The following is an 8,197-nucleotide window of genomic DNA, read 5'->3' on the forward strand; positions in this document are numbered from 1 at the left end:
ATTTAATATTTAGATTTAATTATTTAATATATTTCTAAGTTAACAAATATTGCTGTAAATGTGGTAAAAGGTGACGTTAAAAAATTCACAACACTTTTTTAAACATTGTTTGAAGCTAAATGTGGCAAAATGTTGATGTTATTTTCAGTGTGAGCCACTTTACAAACGGCACCCCATACTTATGGAATACCCCGTTGCAGGACCTCTTTTAGGTTTTCAAATACCTCTCATCACAATACACTTAGTACAGGACATAACCAGAATATATGGGTGTGATTGGCAATGTGTGTTCTTGAGGGAAAAAAGGAAAAAGTCATCGTAGGAAAAGAAGACTTAAGATGCAGTCCTGTCCTTACAGCTAAGTGAAAAGTCCCATCCTATAGCACTTGACGCTGAGGGTTTTCACCTTGTCCTTAAGTTATTCTGCTCGACCCTTCTCCTCTGTCACATCCACTTCAATTAGAGCTTCATTATAAACAAAGATAGACATCTGTGTTTGTGTGTGTGTGTGTGTGTGTGTGTGTGTGTGAGAGAGAGAGAGAGATGAGATACATACTCATACATACCCCATTGTGAACAAATCCTATTTATAAGAATCAATCACACAGGTGAGCTGAATGTCCTTGTGGGAACATGCACATGTTGAGCTCCAGTTGTGTTTGATCACACCAGGTCATCTGCCCGGCATCATCAGACATGCAGCAGTTTGCAGAACAGAGAGTGCAGTTGTACAACAAAGTACATTTTAGTACTGAGGACTGTACTTAAGTACAATTATTATTTTTTTTAATCTTTTTTTATTTAGTTTACATATACATCATAAAATAAGTAAAAGAAGATAAATATCAATTTTAATAATAATAATAATAATAATAACAATAATAATTGTCCACTCCAAGTGTAATAACACAAAAACACAGGCTTGATATTAATCCTAGGAAAGGAGGGTACGTGAAGTGTGTATAAAGAGAATGTAAAAATGAGTTATGCAGAAGTGCAGAGCACCACTGGATAATAAACCTCAGTGTATTAATAAAGCCATGGCAGGGCTCCATCACTCAGTGACAGTTGGAGTCTTTGAGCCTGAGTAAGTATGTAATTGGCTCCATCTGATAAAGGTCCCATACTGTATGAATCCAAGTATTGTCTGTGGCAGAGTTTGGTTTTAGCCATCTACGTAAGGCAACTGTGAGTAATATATTTCAAAGATATTTCTTGGCCCTCCCATCCAGGCCTTTAGGAATTCTTCCTAGTGCTGCCACTGTGGGGTTTTCAAAGGAGATTTTTAAATACCTCTCTCCAGAATGCACTTAGTTTAGGACATGGCCAGAATACTCAATTCAGTTCAATTTTATTTATAAAGCCCTATATCACAAATAACAATTTGCCTCACAGGGCTTTACAGCATATGACATCCCTCTGTCCTTAGGACCCTCACAGTGGATAATGACATTGTGCAATAGATGTCGTACAGATCAACATAATAAATGTGCAGTAATCCATATGACAAAATCATACATAAAGAGAGAGAGAGACAGAGAGAGATGCACAGCAAACAGTAATGACAGTAGCTACAATTACATTTTTTTAAATAATAATAATAATAACATAACAATAATAATAACAATAATAATGTTTTGGTAGTATTTATGTTATAAATATATATTAATATATGGTAGTATATGTATATGACAATAATAATCACATGTGTATAATAATAGTAGAAGTGTGACTAATAATAACAGCAATAGTAGGAGGCATCAAGCAGGACCATGACACACCGACCAGGCGTAGCTGCAATTCAAAGGAACCTGCAAGACACAAAGGCTTCGGAGAAGAAGCCGAGTTAGTGATGTGCAATAATAGGACATGAATGTTATCAAATAAAGAACCAAGTTTTCAGAATCTGAAGAGAGAAGGAGAGAAGGAAAGAGGAGCTCAGTGTATTATAGGGAGGTCCCCCGGCCGACTAGGCCTAAGTCAGCCTAACTAGGGGCTGGCACAAGGCAAGCCTAAGCCAGCCCTAACTATAAGCTTTTTTCAAAGAGGAAAGTCTTAAGTCTAGTCTTAAATGTGGAGACGGTGTCTGCCTCCCGGACCGTAACAGGAAGATGATTCCACAGGAGAGGAGCCTGATAGCTGAAGACTCTGGCTCCTGATCTACTTTTGGAGACTTTAGTAACCACGAGTAACCCTGTATTCTCTGAGCGCAGTGTTCTGGTGGGATAATATGGCACTATGAGCTCTCTAAGATATGATGGAGCTTGACCATTTAAAGCTTTGTAAGTGAGGAGAAGGATTTTACAGGGAGCCAATGCAGACAAGCAGAGAGTAGAGACAAGATCTGTTTTTGTAGTTCCAGCTAGTACAAATGCCACCACATTCTTGATCAGCTGGAGAGTTTTTAAGGTATTTGTCATTTTAAGTCATTCTCAGTGTCAATCCCTTTTTATGATTGTAATCTCACACATTGACAGTCTTTCATTAGCTAATGAAACAGGCTTCCACAAGATGGTAATGTAACTGACATATGTTGATTAAATCCAAGGCCACTGGTGTGGCAAGTCCTGCACGTAATTAAATCCTTTGTTTAAGATCAAATATTGCAAACATGTTCTGATATCTAATTCTTCAAAGTGGGTGGGAGAGATTCATAAAAAAATTATGGAGGGTACACAATGGCCTTTTGTCAGTTTAAAATTACTGCATCACTCTGTGCACTGCAAGACAAAATGTCAGGCCCATGTATATACAATGTGAAAACGTGTGTGGTGATGAGGCTACCAAGTGTGACATTTCCCTCATTACTCTGCTGGATTTCCTCCAGCAGGACTCTGAACATGCTGGAAGGTGTTTTCCACCAAGTGTCCAATATGGGTCAAGGTGAATCATCTCTACCATCTCTCACCCAGTGCAGTGATGAAGGCTGGTTGGCTGTGGGTGAATTGTAGCATGGCAAAAAGGCCCATGTGACTTCAAAGACCCAGGGAAATCTCAGCTGGAAATTGAACTTTAACCTGGATATAGACTGAGCTGTGACAATTTCCCACTTTCCACAAACTATTTTTTTTTTTCAGATACAATGTTCCGGCTTTTTGTGTGTGTGTGTGTGTAGGGGGGGGGGGGCTTTTCTAAGGTACTCACATAAAGTCCTTCCTTTGCTCTTTAAAGTTTTATAATTTGTTTTTTAACTGGCAGAAGGTGCTGTTAAATGATGCATGAGGCAGGAACTTCCCTGCTCTGCCTGTTTATAAGCAGGAGGAAGGTGCCAAACAGCAGTTTGATCTCCACTCACAAATTAAAAGAAACGGTTAAGTGAGCTGTAAGTAACACCAGATTATTGTTGACAGTCCCAGTCGATGAACGGATGAATTCAGATATATTTAGGTATATCAGGAAAAACAATCCTTACACCAAGCCAGATGACTGCTGTTCACTTACAGTACTCAGCTTCTGGCTACCAATCTTCTGTGCGACTGGAGGATGAAGTGCAGTGAAAAATGACATTCAGTTGACGCAGATACATTATATATTCTCATACTGTGCCTGTGATTTCATTGTGTTTGTCATTTTAATGTTAAAATACATATATATATATATATATATATATATATATATATATATATATATATATATATATATATTTGTAGAAAGCAGCATCAAAGCCATTATTTGAGGAAGGAACTTAGTCTTCTNATATATATATTATATATATATATATATATATATATATATATATATATATATATTTGTAGAAAGCAGCATCAAAGCCATTATTTGAGGAAGGAACTTAGTCTTCTCCACAATGTGAGGAGGAGTGGTTGGGTCATACTAATTCAATTGTTCCTTAGATAATTCACTTATTTATAGTTAAAAAGTAGTAGTCTGCTTAAGTCTTGCTAAAAGTAGTCTCATTTAAACACATTTAGTGTAAAAGTATTCAATCAGCCATAAAATACATAGTGTAGGTGTAGCGGGTTGTACTCTCATGCATTGTGTATAGACGACATGGACAATCATTGACGACTCCGACGTATTTTTATTTGGTCACAGCTGGTAGACAAGTCGAGTAACATAGGTCAGTTAGCTCCCACAACTCAGCAAGACACAGATGACACATGCTTCTATGCTCTGCAGACTGTTCATGCTAACTACCGCATGCTAACCAAAGTTACAACAACATAAAAAAATACTGTTACCTGGTAGACAAATCGAGTAACAGTATCAGTTAGCTCCCACAGCTCAGCAAGACGCAGATGACACTGAAATAAAATGACAACATAAATTAAAACACACTGCCTGTAAAACCGGTTAAAATAAATATTACGGAGCTCGGTAAAACTCGACCTACCATGCTTCCATGCTCTGCAGACTGTTGTTCACTAACAGGGCGCACCCGTGAAGCCTGCAGGGGCCCGTCAATGTGGCATTCAATTACCGTCAGACAATACGAATTTGCAGCTCCCCATCACAATACGAAAACAACACACATTGTACAGGCAGGTGAAATATTTATAAATCAAAAGCAGTGTACCTCCAAGGATGACCAAAATAGTTAGTAATGGCAAGTGAGATCATTAAAACATTAACTCCATTACATAGGTGCAGAATGTAAAGATTTAAGCAAAAATCATAGAAACAAATCCAAGGTTGCTGCATTTCAGCCACATTTCTCAGTCATTTCTCAGACATCTGTTTAACGGAACAAATTTACATAAATTTGAGTCCATGCAGCCCTCTCAGTTGACCATAATAGCTTGTGCTTCAGTCAGGTTTTACGATAACTGCAACCCAAAGGCTCTAGAAGAGTAAAAGAAGAGAGCATTTCTTAATGCAAAATGTTTAATTGTCAAGCTCCCTGCCATCAGGACATTATAACAAGAGTGCTCAAAGCATTGTAAGTTATGGCTGGAGCTGCTGTAGTCACACCTGTGTGTGCTGATAAATATCCAGGATATGCTATCTGTAATGCTTTACAAGATCACATGTCATAATTGTTCTTAAAGAGCATGTACACCCTTGACTTTTGCTTCGTTCCTTCCAGCCAGAATGTTTTCAAAATGCAATGTGCGGGATAAATGTAGCATGTGACGTTCTTGCACACAATATCTGTATTGTTGGAAAAATCATCCTTATTAACGTCAATAAAAAAATGTACATGGTGTAAAGGTTATGAAAATTGTGGTGCTCTGTACATTCAGCAAACATGCTGTTCTGTACTTTAAGGTTCAGACAAGATGCACATTATAATCATTATGTCTTTTTCTCCCTGAGCAGCACATAACAAACTGCAGCACCACTATATAACTTATTATACTTAGAACCTATTTCATTATTTCTCTGTCTTTGATTTGAACTATCTGTAACTCCTTAGTTCAAACTGATAACATAAAGTGAGATATTTCCAACATGGCCCCAAGATGTTTAGAGACAAACACAAAAAGATCTTCTCAGAGGAAAGATTTGGTGTTAACACATTTTCTAGTTAGAGAAAGAAATAAAGCCGTTTGTTTTCATAGTGGCAGCAATATGCTGCTGTAAAAGCGTTGCCATGTGTTTGTTGCTGACTCTTCAATGCTGCATGTCCTGATGATGTAAGACTAAAAGCTTGAACTGACAATTAAAACTTATGCACTAAGACAGTGTTCAGGAGCTCTCTTCTTTTCCATTACTCTTCAAATCTGACTTGTGGACAGACAATTCCTCCCTGCTGACTGAGGCTGCAGCGAGGGTGAGATGGAGAGCGAGGAAAGCCAGATGTGGATTTTTGTACACGATGCATCAGCTCTTTGCTGTCTAAGATAAAATGCTGATAATGCTGGTGACCGAGGAGTCGTCGTGGAGTTACGTGGCACAAGCATGCAATTGAGAGGTTAGAAGCCCACGTCCACAATGACTGATAGTTTACTACTCATAATTTTTTTCCACAATCCTTCAGTCATGCAATATAAGAGCCTGGTGATTGTCTTACCACTGTGCCCTTGAGCCAGACCTCCAAACTCCAATAAAAAGTTCCACATGGACAGCAGGAGATGAATGTCTGACAGACAAACAGCCATTACATTGCATACAGAACCTCTCCACCAGACTATAAATACATCGCAGCCTCCCACGGTGGAGCCCAGATTGAGGCAGCGTGCTCCCTGGGGAAAGCCTGCACTTCATCCCATACAGCCTGTCGAACAGCATGTCCCACATCCTGCATGCTCCACTTTGTTTTGATAAAGCAGCCTCAGTGTGTTGTCCCCCTCTCGTCACTTGTTGAACAAGATGACACCTTCGATAAACTGTCAGGCCCTTTTTTGCACACTGTGGCACGCTGACCTATTGAAGTTGCCACCATGTTAGATTTGGGTGATCAAGGTGTGATTACAGTGGACGCCCACTGTAGGTCAGAGGGTGTGTAAATGTGTGTGTGTAAGGGAATGTTGGGAGATAACTGTCAGTGTGTCAGCAGTGCAGGCCTTCCTCTCTAGAAAGATTGCGTTGCTAAGGGAACTGTTGCTAGGATGGCAGTCGCACCTCTCTCTCCTTCTTTATTCTCCCCTCTCTCTGTCTTTTCTCTCTCTCATCCCACGTGTCTATTCAGTGTAATCCTTGTACCTTATATGAGCCAAATGATGCACCCTTACAGCAAACACCTCAGGCTGGAGGAGCAAACTTGGCCTTTAAGTTGCACCTCTCCCTCCAGCTCTGCTTCATGACTCTGATCAGTCTCAGCATACCAGGCATGGCCATGATTACTGCAGGAAATGAGAGATGGAACGTACCATTTCATGCATATTCCAGAAAATGCGAGGGAGAAAAAAGTACCTGCTTAACAAATTGTGAGTGAAGGGGAATGTGTCAGATTAGACAGCTTACTGCTGAGTCAAACTTCAAGACGTGCCTTTCATTTTGCAGTAAGCCTACCCTTGTAGCAGAGAAGCTGCATCACCATATGGAGGATTCCTCATATACACAACCACACAGCAACAACAACAACAACAGTGTATGATAGGATAAGCAACAGCAGCTGCTGTCACTGTTAGTTAAAAAGAGGAAATGGGAGACATAACGTTGTATGCATTTTGTAATGCATGCATTTCTAACTGTAGTTGCAGGCTGGCTGCACAGCTGTCACTTCTGTTCTTTAATGGGTAAAGAAACACAGAGGATCAGTTTCTAAGTTTTCATGCACCCATGTCATTTTATAAAATAGCTGTTCTAAGTCAGTGGTTCCCAACTGGTGGGTCGCAGTCCAAAAGTGGGTAGCAGGTCCATTCTGAATAGAGCTCAAGTGACTCGCAAATGCGTCAGATTTGTAAAAAACACAGTTTATTTTTAAGTCCAGTGAATTTCCGGCACAGAGTTTTTATTTTGAAGCACTGATTCCTGCTGTAGATTGAGTGACTAATGGATAGCTACTTGACAGTGACAGCAAACTGGCTCAACGATATGGCCAAACTCAACTATGATGCTAAATATATCAAACTGTGGACCTTGAACCAATAACTAAGGATAAATGTCGACCCTGTGGCTGGACCAGTTGGGAACCCCTGCTCTAAGTTATAACTATGTCTAAACATTTGTTTAGGGAGGCAAAGGGAACAACTGCCCAGGGTACCGAGGGTCCCCCAAAGGCCATATTTATTGTTTGTCAGCTTTTTTAAAAATGTATTATAATATTCTAATAATTTGATTACCAAATTGTTGATTTGATTACCAAATCAGTATCAGGTAATGATGTGAAAAGTTTCTTGTTTTAACAATTTTTTCACATTTTTACAAGATATTTTCATGTTATCACATCATACAAACATCATGGTACAAAAAACTTTTCTTATTAAAAAAAAACTTTTCTTAAAATGTTTCATGTTTTATCAGGATAAATAGTATATTCTTAAATTAAGATAAGAAACTAAGTAGAAACTTTCCATGTTCTTACGACGGTTTCTAAGAAAGTCGATCACAAAAAGAAGAGTTTGTTGAGGAAACATTAAGTGAATGTACTGCAGATGACAGCCGCAACCCTCAAACGTCAGCAGGACTTTCAATCAATCAATCAATCAATCAATCAATCAATTAACTGATGTTAATATGTTAGTTAGACTGATTGGGCCATATAACACCCCGCTGTCACCCCACTCTACTGCTGGTCACACCCACTCCCCCATTTCTCTCTCTCTCTCTCTCTCTCTCTCTCTCTCTCTCTCTG

General features: G+C 39.1%; 1 protein-coding gene across 1 annotated transcript in view; it reads left to right on the forward strand.

Annotated features, from left to right (window-relative positions):
• Positions 1–8,197, forward strand: part of LOC126388145 (SH3 and multiple ankyrin repeat domains protein 2-like) — a 276,219-nt gene that overhangs the window by 178,154 nt on the left and 89,868 nt on the right. The window lies entirely within an intron of this gene.

Source organism: Epinephelus moara, chromosome 1, assembly GCF_006386435.1.
Source record: "Epinephelus moara isolate mb chromosome 1, YSFRI_EMoa_1.0, whole genome shotgun sequence".
NCBI classification, from domain to species: domain Eukaryota; kingdom Metazoa; phylum Chordata; class Actinopteri; order Perciformes; family Serranidae; genus Epinephelus; species Epinephelus moara.